The sequence below is a fragment of the Corylus avellana genome, chromosome 5 (assembly GCF_965113065.1).
Source record: "Corylus avellana chromosome 5, dhCorAvel1.hap1.2, whole genome shotgun sequence".
Taxonomy (NCBI): domain Eukaryota; kingdom Viridiplantae; phylum Streptophyta; class Magnoliopsida; order Fagales; family Betulaceae; genus Corylus; species Corylus avellana.
In genome coordinates, this window is record NC_142494.1 from 3765799 (window position 1) to 3788336 (window position 22538).

General features: G+C 33.1%; 1 long non-coding RNA gene and 1 pseudogene across 2 annotated transcripts; both read right to left on the reverse strand.

The window, feature by feature from the left end:
* Positions 1 to 3519: 3519 nt before the first annotated feature.
* On the reverse strand, positions 3520 to 11287 carry LOC132181630 (putative disease resistance protein RGA3; annotated as a pseudogene).
* Positions 11288 to 19384: 8097 nt separating this feature from the next.
* LOC132182994 (uncharacterized) lies at positions 19385 to 20783 on the reverse strand. 2 transcript variants are annotated; one of them, XR_015912209.1, is made up of 2 exons: positions 20695 to 20783; positions 19385 to 19573 (listed from the first exon to the last, which is right to left on the reverse strand). It is a non-coding gene; the product is annotated as an uncharacterized LOC132182994 (long non-coding RNA). The 2 variants fall into 2 exon arrangements; XR_015912210.1 differs by having other exon boundaries at positions 19385 to 19576; positions 20695 to 20777.
* Positions 20784 to 22538: the final 1755 nt, after the last annotated feature.

Sequence of the window (22538 nt, forward strand, 5' to 3'; positions counted from 1 at the left end):
CACTTCACCATTAGCGTCCACTTTAGTTTCGACGCTGATGGTGCACCATTTGCATATCAGCGTCCACTTTAATTTCGACGCTAATAGTGCAACTATTAGCACCATCAGTGTCCACTTTAATTTGAACGCTAATAGTGCAACTATTAGCATCCACTTTGAGTGGACACTGATAGTGGAGAACTAGCGTCCAGTCCAGCTTCCGTCCTAGCTTGATATGGCGGACAAAATACAAGACTTTTAGCGTCGACATAGTGGAGTCGACACTAATGACCAATAGTTGATCATCAGTGCCGGACCATCAATGTCTAACCCTTTAGTGTCCAACAATCGATGCTATTGATCAACATCATCCACTTTGGGACTTTTAGTGTCCAAATGAGGTCACCCCTAAGAGCATCTCCAACAGCTTAGCTAAAAGACTAATATTAGCTATATTTAGCTATTATTGCTTCTTCTGTTTTTAGCTCCAACAGAGTAGCTTGCCATTAGCTAGAATAGCTACATTGATACAGTGAATAGCAATTTGGAGCTATTCACTGTAGCACACTAGATGAATAAAATATTATTTATTTTTATTTTGTTTATTGTTTCTTTATTTTTTTTTTTTTTCACCCAACATCTTTTATTTCTTCTGAACACCTCTTCACATTTGTTACGTCTCTCTTTCAAACACAAAATTTATCTCTCTCGGTCATAAAATTTCATCACACAGTTAGATGAAAAAATTGAATGCGGAAAAAATTTATTTCATGGAAACACATAGATGAAAACAAATCAATTGCAGTTGGATGAAAAAATTTATTTATGTTATTAATTTTAAGAATTAGTACCTGCATGTGAGATGAATGTTCCTCATATGTATTTATTTTTGTTTTTATGAATGATTTCTATATACATGTTTGTTTTTCTCTTTAATTAAGTATTAGCAATAATATAATAAAAAAAAGAATGAGAAATAATATTTTAAAGCAAGTAGAGAATGAAATAGATAATCAATCGGAGTGTGTAGTGAAAAAACAATAGCTAAAGTAAAGAATTGTATTTTTTTCACTAGGTAAAATACTTAATGCTGCTGGAGATGCTCTAAAGATCTGATTTCTTGTAGTGACCATCTAAAATATATCAATTTAGGTCATCTAATGTTTCTTTTAAACTTTAGACAATGTCTTTTTCAAACTACTAAAAAATTATCAATGTCTTCTCAAGACTAGGAAAAATATAAAAATTAACCTACAAATTTTTCAACAAGACAAAAATATTCTTATAAATTCAAAAAAAATAATTAATTAAAAAAAATAATTTTTTAGTTGTTATTTTCTTTTATATTTTTAAATTTAGCCACCTTGTTTTTTTTTTTTTTTTTTTTTTTTTTTAAATATAATTTTTAGTTTTAATTTTTTCTAAAATTTTTTGTTTTTATTTTACTAAAGATATTTTTACCGTTGAGAAAATAAATTTTAATAATTTAAGAGGTAGCTTGATACTTTGGGAGAATATTGAAGAGAACTCGTTGGTAGCACATCTCAATCAAAGGTGTAGGAGCGCTGAAGCCCGTAGGAAGACGTGTTTGCTTTAATTATTGATAGGTGTGGCATGTGCGTTTGTCTCCGTTTTTTAATTTTTTAAACTTTTAAGTTTTTTAAGTAAAAGTTAAATAATTAAAACCTATATATTGGTGCCTATTATCATATCTCTTTTTAGAAAGGAAGTATCTTTATACCATCTCAAATATAACAATTTAGATTGATATACGAAAGTCAACTCAATTTTCTCAAATAATTAAAGCATCCATAATCAAAATTAAAACTTCAATATTCAAATTTCCTGGTTAAATATTTGTCAAAATTTCATACAAAATATTTAGTTATAATTCATGTGCGAGAAATACTACGGTTCCATTGGTTCTTTTAATCTTACGTGAATATTATTATTTTTAAATATATATATATATATATATATATGAGGGACTGATGGAGTTAATTTTTTTCCTTACTTTTTTAAAAAACAATATCCACGTATGATTAGGAGAACATCAAAAGAATACCCAAAAAAACTGTATCATTTCTCATTAAAGTGCTAACAACGTCTTCTTTATGTGTGGCCAATCTCAAATCCTTCTAAAATATAATGTGATCTTCAATTTTTTCCAATTGCTAACTAGTTTCCCTGTCTCCGAATTACTTAATTCCCTGTAGCTACTAGTTGCTTACTCTCTTCAATTTTCTCTAAATCCTCATTCTCCTCAATTTTCTCTAAATTAATTTCTGAAATCGGTGAACATAATTCATGAGTAGGTGAAATAATTGTGGGGGTAGAAACAACACCCAAATTTTTTAAATTTGCTTCTTTTTATTGATAATTCTTAAAGATGGGAATGAATAAAAAGGAGTGTGTATAATTAAATTTTTCTTTGACAATTTCTTGCAAATTTGATTCTACTTTAATTGCTTTTTGTTCTACCAATTATTTTTTTCTTATCAGACTTCAATTTGTCTAATTTTATTCTATTAGCAATTTTAACTTTCGCCAACCATTCAAAAAAAATTAACATTCTCATTAATTTCATTCATATATTTTATAATAATCATTTCTAATTTTATTTCTTTTTAATTTCGAAAATTTCCTAAAAAACCATTCCCTTTGTTCATCAATTTCTTTTGATATAAATTCATTTTCTATAACATAATCTCCTGTAAAACCAACAACCCATTGTTGCAAAATTAGCAAAACTAACATCAACTGTGTGCATGTGTGTGAATCTGACCAGGGTTCTGCTTTTAACCCAGATACAAGTTTCCTACCGGCCGGCTTCTCATGAAGAACACATTCACCAAAAGACAATGTTTTAAAAAATGCAGTGAAGGCACAACACACCTAGCTGTTAATGGAATGGGAGGAAATTACTGATTTGCAGCAACCTTCTGAATTGCATCACTTACATCTTTGTTCTGCCAAAGAACCAAGGTTGAGGGAGAAAATTGATAAAAGGAGAAGAAGGTAGGAATTCACTTTTCCTAGTAAAACCACAGTAAAAATAATCACTAAATTTAGATTATAGAAATTAGAGAGAAAAGACAAGAAGAATGGCAACCATCTATAGCACTCTGTTTCCATCAGTTATTATGGACCTTAAAACTCCTGTGTACACACATTGAGTACTATATCTAACCAATCATACATCGATTGAACACAAAATGTGCACCTAACTCTGTTACAAAAAATAAAAGTGTAACTATCCATCCAAGTGCTTATAAAAGCATCGAAGTTTAACAAGCCTGTAAGTTAGAGATGTATGAATGTACAGGCAATAAACAAGTCAGTAACAAGAATCAATAGCTTAGCCAGTTCTAAGCAACAGGCAAAGGAGAGAACCAATATCATATTGATCACATGGGGTAAACTTGCTTATTGTCCAGGTCACCTACCACAAAATGGACTCACAGTAAAAAAAAAAAAAAAAAAAAAAAAAAAAAAAAAAAAAAGGAGACACATAAACAGAGTGGTTGGCTAACATGATCTTCAATTCCAGTCAGCACAACAACCGATTTCACTTGAAGACAAGCATGCATTCTCACTGCCTTTTGGGATTAAACTGCTTTCAAGCAAGTGAAAGAAACCTGAAAATGCAAAATTCTTGTTAGGTGGCATTTAATGACAGCTAGGATTTTTGATCATGTCTTTTAAGTTCTGAATGCTGATAAAAGTTGCTCAACAAATTGTAGGCAGAATAGTATTTAAAAATTCAAAATAATATGGTTAATTGAATGTCCCATTTCACAGGCTTAGCATGCTTGCACAATTTACTCACCCAATCTTCCTCATCATGAAAGTGCTCTGTATAGTTTCTATTGTTTTGAGTACAAGTGAGGCTGACATATCCCAGAATATTGTAGAAATCCCCCAATGATTCTCACATCCACTTCATCAATTGATGATTTTTTATGCAAGTCCCTGCTGACCATTAAAAAACCAAATAATAAACTCAACAATAACTCAAAATTTTCCAATGAAAACAGTAAAAAGGTAAAATCAATTGATCAACAATGACTCCAGTAACAATAATAATAAAAAGAATCTCTCTAAATATACATTTGATTATGAGAATACTAAGAGTTATGTAAAAATTTATTTGAGTTTCTATGAAAATTTGGGTTGGGTTTGACTTCCTTGGTCTATCATAAGTCTTTTATCCAATACCGATCACTGGCATTTAAACGGAGGATTTTTAAACATAGAGAGAGAGAGAGAGAGAGAGCATACTTGAAACATCCTCTGACGAAGATGGGAAAACATGATCAAACAGTTGTTGCTCAAGCTGACAGACCTGCAATTTATGTCAGTTTTTATCAAAATTATGTAACTATCACATACTCCATTCAAAATCACAAAGCTGTTCCCATTTTTCTTGTTCATCAAATAACAGAGGAAGGCATAAAAATATAAATGGATTTCAAATACATATTATCTCATCAAGGGACATAAGGTATCATGCATTCAGAGTACAAAAATAAATCTTAAATCTACCCCATAATCATGAGATACCCAAATATTCTACATTAACAAAATGGATAATAACTCCTAATATTCAAACACTAGTTGTGCATGTCCAGATTTAAATATCAAGATCGTGCTTCTAATCCAAACAAAGCCATCAAACACATTTTAAAAATCATATAGAAGTCCGGGAAATTACCCAAACAACTCTTGAGCCCAACTCCCAGCTCCCCACCTCTTTCCCAGGGTTTCCTTCAAAAGGGAAAAAAAGAAGAGCTTCATTTTAAAGCTCCCTTCTTGGCCTCTGTTGTGAAATGATAGTTTTTCGATCAAGGAAGGAGTGAGTTAAGTGAAAAGGACACAATTCCAAGGCAGGAGGAAATGGAACAAGGGACCAGGGGCAAAGACAAATAAAAGTTACAAGCCAGCACGTATAAAAGGAATTGTCTCTTTTTTGGCAATTGACATGTAGCACCCTTTTCACAAACGCCTCCTGATCCACTCCAAGTCTAATATCTACTGCTTCAGCTTTCAGCACCTTATGATCTTTGAGAAGATAATTAAAAGACCAATCCTTAAGATGATATTCCAGGAATAATATAGATTTTTCTTAATTTTTCCATCTCAAATTCCCAACTTCTCAACTTAATTCTTTGCTGCAGATTGAAAAAGTTTTGAGTTGGCTCCAAATCTTAAATCCATGTATGTCTGTACTTCACTCGTTTCTGCATATGAAATCCGATAAATTAGAAATTCTCTAAAATCATAAGTAAAAAATGCTTCAATTGCTTCAATTGCTTCTGCAAGTGAAATAAGGAAGAAGGAATAGCATTTGACATTTTAACATTGGTATACGTATCACTAATACAATTCCATCATCAGATAAAAGAGAGAAACTCAATTATACCAAGTCTCTTTGAAGAAATGAATTTGTCTTATCCAAACAGATTGTAGAAATATCCACATGATTCCCACAACCCATTTCATGAATTGCTGCTTTCGATCAAAAAACAAAATAATAAATTCAACAATAACCCAAAAATTTTCAATGAAAATAATAAAAATGTAAATTTTATTCATTCGTTAAACAGAATCTAAATTTTACACTGAGAAAATCCTAACACAGTAATGCAAATTTATAATAAATTTTTGTGAAAATTTAGGATGGGATTGAATTCCCTCATCTATTACGTGATGCTATCGTTTGTAGAATTTAAATTTCAAATGGAAACGAAAGAAGTAATTAAAAAATAAAAGAGAAAACAATACTAGAAATGCCATTGAAGTGAAGGATAGGAAAAAATACTTTAAATTGTCGGCGAGGTTTGAAGAAGCGTCTTTATAACCTTACTTTGTTCCTGCATATGAAATCAAATAAGATATATTTCAAAAGCTTGATAGAGTAAAATAAAGAGGAACAATAAGAAGAAAAAAATTATTGTCTAATTGGTGACTTAAAAACCTCAAGAGCTTGGCGAATTATGCTTGCTAACCATTCTTTACGATTACCATCGCCGCCATTTTGAAAGTTTGGGACATGAGCAATCTTTGGCCAATCCTCTCCAGTTCCTTGTTCACATCTTTCCTCCAAGCAAGGACACTCCGCAATTGTCAAACGACGTAAAGAGGTGAGGCGCCGCATACCTTCGGGCAATGACATTAAATTCGGACAATTTACAACTCCAAGCTCCTGAAGTGAAGTGAGATTGCCTATCCACTCTGGTAAAGACACCAAAGTAGGGCAATCCATAATTTGAATCCCTTGCAGAGTGGTAACATCTCTAAGCTCGCTTGGGAGAGAAACCAAATTTGGAATGTCTACGATAGATATATTACCAAATCTTGTAGGTCCAAGGCCATGTGCGCCATCTTCATTCTCATTGCTGATAAGTTCTTTGCAGCTATGAATACACAAATTTTCAACTGAGGTGAGATGTTGAAAGAGTGGAGAAATTGATATTCTCATTTTATGACAATCAAAAATCCCCAGGGTCTCAAGAGAAGTGAGGTTTTGAAGCCACTCTAGTGGCAGATATTCAAGTTCCTCTAATCCCATAAGATAAAGATACTTCAATTTAGAAAGAACGAAAAGGGGAGAGGAAGAGGAGGGTGTTGTTAGGGACCTCATAGGGCAATTCTTGATAGATAAATGAAAAAGGGAAGGAAATGAAGGGAATGATGGAAGATGATCTGTTTCCCTCGTCTTTCGCCATCCCCTGAACTTTGGCAAATCAATAAGTGTGAGACTTTTGAGGGGATAAGAGGACACGTCACTACCATCATTGCTTATGTACTCTAGCTCACTCAAGTTTTTAAGATAAAGACGTTGCATAAAAGGGAATCGGTCCAGTGGTGGGATATGTTGAAGCCACTTACAATTCATTATTTCAATATTAGTCAAATTTGAGAGCGAGGACACCCAACTAGATAACGTCACACCTGCATACCGAAATATAGATAATGATTTCAAATTTAGGTGCGGCCGAAGGTTTTGCAACAGTTGTTCATCTTTTGCAATTGCCTTATCACATTCATCACTAGATTCTGGGTCCCACTCTAATATCAGCCATTGAAGATGTCGCTTCCTCTTCATGTTTGCATCCTTTGCTTCTAATGGAGAAGATCTCGAGTGCTCTAAACCCTTGATCCATAAGTCTCCTCTCAACTCATCTAAACCATCCAGGTCTCCTAGCCCACCCATTGGCTTGGAGAGAGAACTTTTTTTCTTCCCTAAAATGTATAGGGACAGTGTTTGGAGAGCGGTCAACTTTCCAAGTCCATGAGGCATATGCATCAAGCTATTACACCCATCTAGCCCAAGATGCCTAAGGCTGATTAAGTTTCTAGTCTCTTCTGGCAATTCTTTAAGTTTAAGACAATAGTCAAGTCTTAGTGTTTGCAAATTCTGCAATTTAGTTATAGAAGCAGGGAGCAGTTTGATATCTTTATTCCTAGACAAATCTAGAAATCTTAAATGCTTTAACTTGCCAATGGAATTTGGCACTTTTTGAATACTTGACTGACTCAAATTCAAAGCACGCAAGCATTTAAAACTTGAAATAAGTGTATTAGAGACTGGCTTATTCAACTCAAGTACTGCATTGGTCAAGTTAAGCACATCATCAAGTCTTGGAAGTGTTGGAATGCGTAGAAGAAGTGTTCTCATTTTGTTAGGCTTAGGCAAAAGAGCAGGAATATCTAGTAATGAATCTGAAGAATGAAATGCCACATGAAGAGTTCTTCCAACTACTTTTTCTCTATCTGGATATAAAATTGTGCACTCCTCACCTGCTACTGACTGTGCAAGATCGTGAATAAGGTCATGCATTTTGTACTTTTCTATTTCACCAACTATATCTCTTTGTACGTCTTGGAAAAACGACCTCCAAAGCAAATCCATAAAATATTCGCGACCAATATCTTGAAGATGTCTATTTCCTTATGATGAATGAAGAAAGCCTTGAGCTATCCATAACTGAATCAACACCTCCATTTCAATTTCATAATCTTTTGGAAACAACGAACAAAAGGCAAAACATTGCTTCAAGTGTGATGGGAGATGATCATAACTCAACTTAAGTATTGGAAAAATATCATTTTCTTCTTGAGTTATTTTGTAAAGTTCATGGTTTTTAAAGTACAACCAATCATCTTCTGAATTTTTGAAATATAATAGACTCCCAATGCTTTTTATAGCAAGAGGAACTTGTGCACACTTTTGAATGATCTCCCTTCCAATCTCTACTAGCTTTGGATTATTTGGCTCTTCCCCATCTTTAAATGCCATTGTCTTAAATAAATTCCAAGAATTATTTTCAGATAAACCTCTCAAAGGATATGGTGAAACTGTACCTGTAATCTCTGCAACCTTTTCGCTACGTGTAGTAATCAAAACTTTGCTTCCTCTTAGGCCACCCACTAACAGCTTTTCCAAGTTGGACCATGTACCACGATTCTCATTTCACACATCGTCTAAAACAAGTAAATATCGCTTCCCATCAATTTTTGCTCGAAGCTCACTTTGCAATGAATCCATCTCAAGGCTTTTAGGTCTCTCCTTAGTCGCAGATTCTATGAGCTTTACAATGATAGTTTTCACGTCAAAAGGATCAGAGATACATGCCCACATCCTCAGGTCAAAATGTGTTTGAACCTCCTCGTCGTTGTACACATACTGCGCAAGCGTGGTCTTTCCTTGTCCACCAATCCCAACTATGGGAATTATGGAAACATTATTCTCAACCATATTGGGATCGAATAACAGCTTTTTAACAGACTCCTTATCATCCTCTCTCCCAATGACATCTTCCCCACGTACAAATGAGTGTGTATCTTGTCTTTTCATATGCTCAAACTGTGTCGCTGTGGTGTGCTCATTGAAGCCAAATTTGATCCTATCAGTTGCGATTTCATCCAGTCTCGTCCTAACTGCCTTGATCCTATGACCCATTTTAAAGCCATAGACAAGTTGGTTCGATTTGGAAAAGAAGATGCGTACCTGTAATACTCCCAAATATTTAGTATGGTCCATTTCAAAAAGTTAAACATTTTTTGGGCTATATGTGTAACTAAGGAAAATATGAAGGTCATGTTTGTAATTGTTGTAAGTTTAAGTCATAGCTTTTTTTTTTTTTTTTTTTTTTTTTGGTTTTTGGTTGCTTTATTTACAACCACCCATTTCAATCCATTCACTGTGATAGTTTTAGGATTTCCCTACCATTGAATAGTTGGGTTTATAATGGGGGCCGATAATTTATGTGACTTCTTCCAGACGCCATTTGCTCCTTGGAAAGATGTCGCAACTTAATTAACCGTACATTTTTTGCATATGGTTAGTACTCTTACAAATGAGACTGTTTTAGGTAAGACTCTATTTATAGCAGCTGTAAGGATAAAGAAAACAGACAAAAGAATGGAATATAAAAGCATCTATATATGTCAAAATGATACATGAAAACGTTGTTACTGTAACACCCCATATTTGATATAAGTTGGTACGAGTTTTGGCCCAATGTCTTGGGCTTTAGACAATATATAAACCAATGTTATTGACCCTAGTGAACTTAATAAAAATTGGATCAAAAACCCTAAAAGAGATTATAAGAGATAATTAATTTCTTAGCCTAATGGACTAATCCATAGCATAGTCTTATCCCTAATGATGGGCATAATTTAATATTTCATTCATAATTTTGTAAGATGATAGTTTATAACCAGAAAGCTATTTAAGTCTATGTGTACAAGATGTGTTGATCTTTTTGGAAGAAAATATTGTCCTTTAAAAATGACGTTTATAATTCATGAAATAGACATAGGCTCGATCTAATACCTAAAGCCTAAAACCAGAAACTTTTATAGCAAAAAACCTCTTTTCAATGAATCATTTGAGTGTTAAAAAACTCTAAACATACGTAACCCTCAAGCGGTGTTAAGACTATATCAAGAAAATAAGTAATTTCTCATATATGGCATCAAGAAGAGCCATATATATGTGTTGTTGCTTTGGGTTAAATCTGGAAATTAAACTTTCAGTCCATGGCATGTTTAGGTGGTATTTCATCCAAATTTCGTCAAGTTAAAAACCTTAGATATATGTGTTGTGGGCCAATGGGCCAAGTGACCAAAGCGTAGTGTTCTAATTTAGGTCCATTTAGTGAGTTGTGGGCCTTATCTGGTTTACCTAGTTAGGAGGAGGTTCAAATGAGCCATTTCTTTCCCAAGCCCCAATAAAAACAATTTTGAGATTTTTGGAAGAAAACTAAACCACTTTTTTAGTGAAATTTCAAGATTAACCCTACTTTCGTTTATTTATTCAAAAGTTATGAAAATATTAATAGAATGAGCTCCTAGAATATGATACATTTTAAGGAAAAAGAATACTTTATGTTCGGACCAAGGTACAAAAAAGAAATAAACATTAAAAATATTTTTTTATAAAGAGAAGAGAAAAGAAACTTTCGGGTTAAGCTTTTAACTTATTTCCAAGAATAAAACATCTCTAATAATAGAGGGAAGGTTGGAAAGGTCAAGTAACTTAGGAACGAATTTTAATCATGATTTACGTGCCTAGTATAGGGATAATTTAACTAACCCTTACTGTTTAGGTTTTAATAGTTGTCGCCTAACTTTTAGTTCAATATTGACTACCGAGATAACTTGTACTCTTTGCCACTTCAAAATGCATGTCAATTTAAGTGAATATATATATATATATATATATATATATATGCACTTTATGATGAAATTATATTGAGATTAGAATTTCCGTACTGTTGAATAGTTGGGTTTTACATTATAATGAACAAATTGTTGTTGTTGTTGATTTGTTCTTTGGAAATGTTGTTGAGAACTTTAAACTACGTAAAATAATATATATTTGCTTTGGCTTGTGTTGTGATAAATTTTTGTATGCAGGTCTGGGAATGCTTTAGTCACAGACAATATCATATGCACATTAATGAAGAATTTACCTGTTTTGCCATCTTATCCTGTGTCATCACTTGTCGGCGTAAAAGTTGAGTGGAGTAGTCATCCAGCAAGTCGTCGGCGTCGTACATGGCATCCTTCAGCTTTCGAAGCCAATCTTTGATCGCATGGTTATGGGCCTGCTTCTCCTCCGAGTCCAAAAGCACAGCTTGGATGGTGGAAACAGTGTCCCCGAGCTTTCGAAGCTCATCTTTGAAACCCCATAACACTCCAATCTCTTGGAGGGCAAGAGAGCCCAAACTCCTAATGATGCTCCCAGCAGTGTCGTAGAGAACTATTTCAGCCATTTGTGGGTTGTGGGTGGTGAGTCAAGTAAACCGACCTTGAGGGAATTATTGATGATGCAAAGGTGTATGAGATATATTATTGATGATTCAGAGGTGCATGGTTCACTTGACGTTCAAACTTTATAGGGAGTCCATTAGATATGATGTGGCCATGCATTTATGTGATGAGACTATAAGCCAGTCAAATAAATATCCAATATTTGCCATTTGACAAATTGGACTTGGTACAATAAATGTATGGGAAATTTGTGCCTTGGTGGATAAGATTTGGCAAAGCATAGAGAAGGATAATAGTAAAGCTAGGGTTGAGTAGGGTCGCCATGTTCGTTTGTCTCTTAAAACGTTTTGCTTCGTCTCTTAATTTCTTCTTCACCTCCTAAACAAGGAATTATATATTACATATTATGCACTTTCGGTTATTGACCACCAATATTATAAAAAGTTTTACTGCATACCAAAAGAAGCCACTAATCTTCAAGTTATATATCTAATTAATTACCTTCCTATGCGAAGAATAATAGGGATCCCTCATCCAAGGGACATTATGATTAAGTAATTTATAGGACCAAATGTCCAAGTGACACTTTAATTGACATGACTCGCGAATTTGATACGTATTTAACACAAAATTAAGAGGTTAATGTTAGGATTGAGGAATTTAATCCGTTTAATTAAATGAATCGGGTTAAAATTAACTTACGTAATCTTATATACATATTTCGTCACGATTTGAACTTGACGCGCAAATATGAATTGTCACCCCTACTCTAAACTCATCAATTCTTACATGAAATGGAAATTCTCCAAAATTTTGTCCGAATTTCTTGAAATTTAAGCACAATAGTTAAGAAATTCCAATCTATGCTATATTGGGTAGGTCATTGCTCATCAAATCAGCCAGGCCGTATTGGTATTGACGTATAAGTATTCCAACGATTATCGATGGGTTTATATTTATAAGGACGGTGAACTTAGGTATCTTTATGTTTTTTCATTATCCAAATTAAAGTTTTTGCAAAATTTATTCACCGACACCTATGCTATGCGTGTCAAATGTAATTCTTCCTTTTTTTTTTTCTTGGCAAGAAAGAAATTATTTTTCTTTCAATTGAGTGCATTTTATTATTATAATTTCTCACTTCCTTGGAAAATAAGAAGCAGTACGTGACATCAACCCGGTTAAAGCCGAGTGGCCGTGTCGGATCCAAAGGTGTTTAATATGGACGGTGAGCTGGTATCTTATAAATCTGCTAACAAAAAAGAGTCAACACTTTTTAAAATTGGTTCGATCTTTGTGAAGTGGAATTTCGTATTATTTGAAGATTGAATTCAATCAGACAAGTGTTTCCAGAAATTCCATTTGGATCTTCCAAGTAAATCCCATTTCTACTTTGCTTGACGTTTAAGCCACGCCACTGAAATTGGTGTGAATGGTTCAAGGAGTGCGTTCATTTCTTAAAACTTCAATAATTCAAGGACAGGTTAAGCCTAAAATGAAAAAATGGGATCACAGCATAGCTTTTCCACCATTTGCGTTTGTCTCAAATTTTTGTTCTTAAAACTTTTAACTTTAGGGAAACTTCACTTTTGCTCCTGAACTACCAGCCTTTTTGACTTACTCCCCTCAAACTTCAAATTCTCTCACTTTGCTCCTCTGAACTTTCAAAAACTTTCACTTTGCCCCCCTCCATTAGTTTTAAATGTTAAACTCAAACGGTTTGTATTTTTATGCCCATTATACCCTCATCCTAAAACTACACCGTTTTAGACTCTAAAAAGACATCACCCATGCAGCCCAAAACAACGTCGTTTTAGGCATTAAAATTATAATTTTTTTTTTTAAAAAAAAAAACAAAAGAAAGAAAAAGCAAAATATTTAAAAAAATAAAAAAATAAAAACTAAAAAAAAATTGGGTAACTGGAGCCACCCCTATGGCCGGTATGGGGGTGACGAACAACCCCATGGCCAAGGGGGTGGTCCGGCCAGGCCCAAAAGGCCAAAAAAAAAAAAAGAAAAAAAAAATAAGAAATGGGTTTTGGATGGCTTTCAGGCATTTGGGGGTGGCCGAACCACCCCTACCACTCCCATACCTGCCATAGGGGGTGGTTCAGCCACCCCATACCTGCTGTAGGGGGTGGTTCAACTAAAAAAAAAAAAAAAAAAAAATCATGAGACCATTATGTAATGGGACTTGTTCTGATATAACAGTTTTATGAGAAAGGAATACTGTAGAATAATTGAATAAGACTGCTAATTAGTTTGCATGCAAGAAAAATCTTTCAATGGAAAGCCTGCTGTGCAAATGAGCACACCATTATGCAATTGGAATTCCTTTCAAGTTGTAATTAAAAAAAAATTAAAAAAAAAATAAATTGTAATTGTGTTTAATTGTGTTACATTAACCATTCATACTTGTCTAATCTTTTTAATATGAAACTTAAATTCTTTTCCACCCATAAACACATGTTGCATTTAGTGCCCTCATAGAATCCAGTTGTGGTATAATTGAACTATTAAACTTGCATATTAATGTGAAATCAATATTTACTTTCAATTCTTAAAAAGCAAGATGAAGAGGAACACATGACAATATAAGATCTATTTCCCGACTTGTCAACTTATTGCAGAGTGTTTCAAATCTCAAATCCATGTATGTCAGTGCTTTAACTGTTTCGGCATATGATTGAAAATTAGAATTTATATTGAAGTTTTGTAAAAATTTGGGATGGGATTGACTTCCATGATCTATTATAAGTCTTTTACCAAATATGTAATGCTACCATTTGCAGAATTTATATTTCAAATGGAAAAGCAAGAAAAATTTAAAAAGAAAACAATAGTGGAAATCCCTATGAAGTGAAAGATTGGAAACAATACTGGAAATGTTAGAGCTTTGCACAAATCTGATTGCCAGAAAGGTCAGAAGAAGTATATATACTTCAAATCTAATATTGTTCTTGCATGTGAAATCAAATATAATATATATAAAAAGCCACCTAGTAATGCCACCTCGTAATGTCAGGTCATGTGGTACTGGAGCACTACATGACGTGGCTCTGACGAGGACGTCAGGAATTTAAGAGGGGGAGTTTGTAAAACCCTAGTCCCATATTGGGAAGATGAGAAGAAGCCCCACATAGAGTGGGTGGTTTATAAAGATAGTCATGGGTGCTAAGTCTCACATTGCCTAGATTTTAGGTGAAACTGAGCTTTATAATGAATTCTAGGGATGCTTCAAATTGACTAGTCATTTTCGGGTAATAGCACAGATGTGGCTAGCGTTTTTTCCTGAGTTGTTACAAACTGAATGTCCCTTTTTTTTTCGTCTTATTGAGAAATTTATAAGCACATTTTTATCTTTTTGCTAGCTTTGGGGAGACATTAACAATGTTTTAGTAGTTTAGAGCGACATTATCAAAATTTGAGGAGATATTGTCAATTGAGTAGTAATTTGAGGTGGTAGGTGAACTTTACCTTTTTATTTTTTATTTTCTCCAATTGCTTACTAGTTTCCCTGTAATTACTTAATTCCTCTATTTGCTTACTCTCCTCAATTTTCTGTAATTCATTATTTTTTGAAATCGGTGAACATAATTCATGAGTAAGTGAAATAATTGTGGGGTAGAAACAACAACCAATTTTTTTAAAAAAAATTTGCTTCTTTTTATTGATAATTCTTAAAAGATGGGAATGAATAAAAAGGAGTGTGTATAATTAAATTTTTCTTTCACAATTTCTTGCAAATTTGATTCTACTTTAATTGCTTTTTGTTCTACCAATTATGTTTTCTTTGACAATCTCGGGGTCTTAGCCGAGTCCTAAACGGGTCTTGGCGATATTCCGGCGACGTCTTAGCATTGGCTCAATCGGGTCTTGTGATTACAGTCAAATCATTGCAACTGCATATCAACTCTTTGTGATTTGATTACCTTATTTGTAGTGTATTCACTATCCTATTTTTCCTGTAAGTAGGGATATTGATTGATCTTTGTAAACAATCAATCAAGTGAAATAAGAGCAAAATGTAGCCTATGTGGCTTTATCATGTAGACGTAAGTCATAAACCGAACTACATAAAGTCTTGTTTATTTATTTTTATTCCGTCTTGTCTTTATTTTTTTATTTGACTATCATTTCTTTTAGCTAATTTCAGAATGAGAAGCTCAAACTCAAATAATAGTTTACAGTTTTAAAAAGAAAAATTATTTTATGCCGAAACAAATACAATTTACCTAAAATGATATATATATATATATATATATATACTGTAAGTAAAATGATATATATTTGTTGTGGCTTGTTTTGTGATAAATATTTGTATGCAGATCTGGGGATACTTTAGTCACACATAGCATCATCATATATATGAATTTACCTCTTTTGCCATCTTCTTATCCCGTGTCATGACTTGTCGCCATAGAAGTTGGGTGGAGAAGTCATCCAACAAGTTGTCGGCGTCGTACATAGCATCCTTCAGCTTTCAAAGCCAATCTTTGATAGCATGAGTCTTGGCCTGCTGCTCCTAAGTTTGGATAGTGGAAACCATGTCCCTAAGCTTTTGAAGCTCAAAATTTCCAATTTTAATTAAATATTTAATATAGTAGATAAGTGCTTATTCAAATAAAAATATCATAAGGGTGTGTGACCAAGTTTCTAATTCAAGGCGAATTAATGCCACAATGTTGGTTCAATATGATAAATTGCAAAGCCTTTGTAATCAAGCATGTTCTGTTTCTGCTCTACAAGCCAATATGATAACAAAAGCCTAAGCTTTTGGTTCATCTGCTTTGATATCACAGTTAATATATATATATATATATATATATATATATATATATATATATATATATATATATATATATTATATCTCTTTAATTATCTCATTATTACAATAATAATCTATATATATAAAGCATGTTTCGATCCCCTTTAAATAAACATCCTAGTTTCGTCGCTACACCCACACCATATATAGTTACAAACATAAAGGTTTCCATTAAAAAATAAATGGAGTACAAAATGCAAAATCTCATTAATTTTGGTAGAAAACTTTGGACAAGGAAACAAGGGGGAACTAAGATATATATGAACTTGAAGAACCTAACATCTTTCATAGATCCTAAATATAATTTTGACTCTACATAGTTGAGACCCCTTCGCTGTGAGATTTGTACAAGCTCCACAATATATCAACAATGTGGCCTAGTGTAATTTGCACGATTTAGAGAAGATAAGAGTCATTTACAGGTCATGAACATGGAATTGATCACATTGAGAGCTCAGCACCAATAATTGTAGACAAGCTACGTTTATGGCTGTGTATGTTATAGACTTGATCAAAGACGAGCCACCCATATGCACTGCAATAATCGAGTCTGTTGGGTTATGCCATTTTGACATTGGTCACGTTTTTCATTTAAGCAAGTTTTTGAGGTGGGTCGTTACATATATCACAGGCTAATTGCTACAAAAGAGAGAGCAGTACTCCTTTGCTCAAAAGGAGAGGAGCCATTGACAGGATTCCCCATAGATCAACCTCAAAGGAACAAAAAGGAGCAAAGACATTTGTTAGTAATAGTTTCCAATTAGTACCTGTCAAGAATTCATTTTAAAAGGTTTACTTGACAAACAAACTTGATCCAGTTCTGCTTTTCTACTAAAGATTACCTTCGAAAAAGAAGCTAGATATATCTGATCATTGCAACATGTAGATATAAAAGTTTCAATTTTTCTGAAATGAGGGAATAAGTATTTACTAAAATTTGGTTTATGAACTGTGTGAGATGAATTTGCTTTAACTACTCCATCTAGGGTTTTTTTTTTTTGTTTCATCTTGGCTTCTCTATTTTTTTTTTCTTTGAGCTTTTTATTGCATTATGAAACTCTACTAATTTTCTAGTGCTTTTCACAATTTGAAAGGGATGGCCGAAACCACTCCAAAATCAATGTTTGGATATAGATTCAAACACTCTTCAGCCTGGTGGTGGCCAAACCATCCCCGCCTCCATTTGGCCAAAGGGGTGGCTTGACCCCACTCACAATTTTATTTTTTTTAATACTTATAATTTTTATTTTTTTTTATAGATAATACATGTCATAATTTGATTGGTGCTGACTTTTGATTACATATTTTTGTAATAATAATAAAAAAAAAAATTAGACCAAAGTTGAATACAAAAAAATAAATACTTAAAAATATGTATAGCATTTCTCAATAAAACATACGTGCATACATGGAAACAGTCATAAGTTTGGATACTTGAATCCATCCGCAATAACTAATAAAATGGTAACAACCATTTCCTAAGAAATAATCGACCAAAAATACAAGAAAACTAGTTGAACTTGAGGTAGCAAACGGACGCAATATTATTAAAATCCCTGAGAAGACCTGTCATTTGCCATATCTTCATTATACTTGAACCAAACTCCAAGGACCAAACCATAAAAACATTTCAAGTACTGAGCATTCACTTGAAAGAAAAGCACATGCAAGGTTTCCAATTACCAATGTTCAATGTTGTTTTCACGTGCTTATTTGTCTATTTGTTTATTTGGAACAATTATAATATTTTTCTTTCCTATTTATTATTTACTCTCTTCGTGAATTCACTTTTCGTCAAAACAATCTTAGTTCAATCTAGCGTAAGCAAGAGAGCCCAAACTCTTGATCATACTCGGAGCAATGTCGGAGAGAACTGCCTGGCCGTTTGTAGGTGGAGTAGTGATCAATTGAGAGGTCTTGGAGCGTTGAAGGAAGATGCGTTCATTTCTTAAAACTTCAATAATTCAAGGACAGGTTAAGCCTAAAATGAAAAAGTGGGATCACAACATTGCTTTTCCACCATTTGCCTTTGTCTCAAATTTTTGTTCTTAAAACTTTTAACTTTAGGGAAATTTCACTTTTGCCCCTGAACTACTAGCATTTTTGACTTACTCCCCTCAAACTTCAAATTCTCTCACTTTGCTCCCCTGAACTTTCAAAAGCTTTCACTTTGCCTCCCTCCATTAGTTTTAAATGTTAAACTCAAACAGTTTGTATTTTTATGCCCATTATACCCTCACCCTAAAACTACACCGTTTTAGACTCTAAAACTACATTACCCACGCAGCCCAAAACAACGTCGTTTTGGGCATTAAGATTATAATTTTTTTTTAAAAAAAATACAAAAGAAAGAAAAAGCAAAATATTTTAAAATTTTTTTAAAAAAAACTAAAAAAAAAAAATCGGGGTGACTGGAGCCACCCCAATGGCCGGTAAGGGGGTGACGAACAACCCCATGGCCAAGGGGGTGGTCCGGCCACGCCCAAAAGGCCAAAAAAAGAAGAAAAAAAGAAAAAGAAATGGGTTTTGGATGGCTTTCAGGCATTTGGGGGTGGCCGAACCACCCCTACCACTCCCATACCTGACGTAGGGGGTGGTTCTGCCACCCCATACCTGCTGTAGGGGGTGGTTCAACTATTAAAAAAAAAAAACAATCATGAGACGATTATGCAATTGGACTTGTTCAGATATAACAGTTTTATGAGAAAGGAATACTGTAGAATAATTGAATAAGATTGCTAATTAGTTTGCATGCAAGAAAAATCTTTCAATGGAAAGCCTGCTGTGCAAATGAGCACACCATTATGCAATTGGAATTCCTTTCAAGTTGTAATTAAAAAAAAAAATTGTAATTGGGTTTAATTGTGTTACATTAACCATTCATACTTGTCTAATCTTTTTAATATGAAACTTAAATTCTTTTCCACCCATAAACACATGTTGCATTTAGTGCCCTCATAGAATCCAGTTGTGGTATAATTGAACTATTAAACTTGCATATTAATGTGAAATCAATATTTACTTTCAATTCTTAAAAAGCAAGATAAAGAGGAACACATGACAATATAAGATCTATTTCCCGACTTGTCAACTTATTGCAGAGTGTTTCAAATCTTAAATCCAAGTATGTCAGTGCTTTAACTGTTTCGGCATATGATTGAAAATCAGAAGTTCTCCAAAATATCAAAACCTTTAGAGTGAAAATCAGAAATTCTCCAAAATATCATTGACATTTTAACACTGGTATAGGTGTTTCTATATTCTATGCCTAAAGAAGTCAAAGATGCAGCATATTCTGAAATAAATTCCACTATCAAAAAAAAGAGAGAAAGTTATTACAAGTCTCTTGTTTGTCTATTCCTTCTTAGAGATAAGTGGGTATAACCAGTCAAAATTAGTCACTTGGAAGAAGTGAGATTGTCATATCCAAACAGATTGTAGAAATCTCCACCTGATTCCCATAACCAATTTCATGAATTGCTGCTTTCAATCAAAAGACCAAATAATAAATTCAACAATAACTCAAAAATTTCCAATGAAAATAATAAAAGTTTAAATTTCATCCATTGATGGAACTACTTGCAGTTAGGCTCCAACAGCAATAATAATGAAAAGAGCGTTCCCAAAGTGTGCAATATGATCTACATTTAATATTGAGAAAATCGTAACAGAGTAGTGCAACATTTATATTGAAGTTTTGTAAAAATTTGGGATGGGATTGACTTCCATGATCTATTATAAGTCTTTTACCAAATATGTAATGCTACCATTTGCAGAATTTATATTTCAAATGGAAACGCAAGAAAAATTTAAAAGAAAACAATAGTGGAAATCCCTATGAAGTGAAAGATTGGAAACAATACTAGAAATGTTAGAGCTTTGCACAAATCTGATTGCCAGAAAGGTCAGAAGAAGTATATATACTTCAAATCTAATATTGTTCTTGCATGTGAAATCAAATATAATATATATAAAAAGCCACCTAGTAATGCCACCTCGTAATGTCAGGTCATGTGGTACTGGAGCACTACATGACGTGGCTTTGACGAGGACGTCAGGAATTTAAGAGGGGGAGTTTGTAAAACCCTAGTCCCATATTGGGAAGATGAGAAGAAGCCCCACATAGAGTGAGTGGTTTATAAAGATAGTCATGGGTGCTAAGTCTCACATTGCCTAGATTTTAGGTGAAACTGAGCTTTATAATGAATTCTAGGGATGCTTCAAATTGACTAGTCATTTTCGGGTAATAGCACAGATGTGGCTAGCGTTTTTTCCTGAGTTGTTACAAACTGAATGTCCCTTTTCCACGGACCTCGATCCTCTCCATTTCAAATGAAAATAATCTGTCTAAATTTGTGTTTGATTATGAGAAAAACCAGAGTTACGCAATTTTTTATTGTGTTTTTGTGAAATCTTGGGATGGAAAAGACTTTCTTGGTCTATCATAATTCTTTTACCCAATACGTGATGCTACCATTTGTAAAATATAAATTTCAAATTGAAATGCAAGAAACATTTAAAAAACAAAAAAGAAACGGATATTAGGCACGTAGGAATGGCATTGAAGTGAAAGATAGGAAACAATACAGAAAATTTGAGACCTTTGTTCAAATCTGATTGTCGGCAAGGTCTGAAAATGTGTGTATTCTTAAATCCTTTTTTTGTTCCATGCTACAGTTGGTTCCGCAAATGAAAATGAAATCAAATAATATATATGAAAACCATAACAGAGTAAACGAAGATGAACAAGAAGAAGAAGAAAATTACCGTCTAATAGGTTACCCAAAATGTATTATTTGAAAAGTCTGGGACGTGAGCAATCTTTGGCCAATCCTCTCCTGTTCCTTGTTCACATCTTTTCTCCAACAAGTGACGACACTCCACAATTCTCAAAACACTTAAAGAGGTGAGGCGGCGAATACCTTCAAGCAGTGATACTAAATTGGGTCTTCCAAGTAAATCCCATTTCTACTTTGCTTGACCTTTAAGCCACGCCACTAAAATTGGTGTGAATGCATGTGGTTGAAGGAGTGCCGTGTTAAAGATAATGTAGAGATATTTAGTTGGAAAATGGAACCAGCGTGAGTTGGTGGGACATCACTATTAGTTGAATGGGAAATGTGGAAAAAAATGCAGGAGTGGGCCGGAAGAGTTGAATGGAAATAAAAAGAAAACCACGTCTCATCAAAGACAATATTTTAAAAAATTATCAAAATATTGTTAATATTTCCCTCAATGACAATGATAAAACAAGACTTAGTAAAATAAAAACAAAAAATACTAAAACTTAAAAAAAAAACTTAATTTTTTTTAAATCTTTTTTTTTTTAAATAAAAAATTTCTGTTTTTAAAAAAAATAAAATTTTCTTTTTAAAAAATTTGTTTTTGTTTTTGTTTTTTTTGTTTTTTTTTTTAAATTAAAAATTTTCATTTAAAAAAAAATTAAAAATTCATTTTTTTTTCTCGAATTTTTAGGGGTATTTTCGTCTTATTGAGAAATTTATAAGCACATTTTTATCTTTTTGCTAGCTTTGGGGAGACATTAACAATGTTTTAGTAGTTTAGAGCGACATTATCAAAATTTGAGGAGATATTGTCAATTGAGTGGTAATTTGAAGGGGTACGTGAACTTTACACTTTCATTTTTTATTTTCTCCAATTGCTTACTAGTTTTCCTGTAATTACTTAATTCCTCTATTTGCTTACTCTCCTCAATTTTCTGTAATTCATTATTTTTTTTAAATCGGTGAACTTAATTCATGAGTAAGTGAAATAATTGTGGGGTAGAAACAACAACCAATTTTTTTTAAAAAAATTTGCTTCTATTTATTGATAATTCTTGAAAGATGGGAATGAATAAAAAGTAGTGTGTATAATTAAATTTTTCTTTCAAAATTTCTTGCAAATTTGATTCTACTTTAATTGCTTTTTGTTCTACCAATTATGTTTTCTTTGACAATGTCAGGATATTCCGGCGACGTCTTGGCAATGGCTCAATCGGGTCTTGTGATTACAATCAAATCATTGCAACTGCGTATCAACTCTCTGTGATTTGATTACCTTATTTGTAGTGTATTCACTATCCTATTTTTCCTGTAAGTAGGGATATTGATTGATCTTTGTAAAAAATCAATCAAGTGAAATAAGAGCAAAATGTAGCTTATGTAGCTTTATCATGTAGACGTAAGTCATAAACCGAACTACATAAAATCTTATTTATTTATTTTTATTCCGTCTTGTCTTTATTTTTCTATTTGACTATCATTTCTTTTAGCTAATTTCAGAATGAGAAGCTCAAACTCAAAATAGTTTACTGTTTTAAAAAGAAAAATTATTTTACGGAAATTAAATAAGCTTTTTTATCAAACTAAAAATATTTTCTAAAAATTATTTTCTGCCGAAAGAAACGCAGTTTACCTAAAATGATATATATATATATATATAT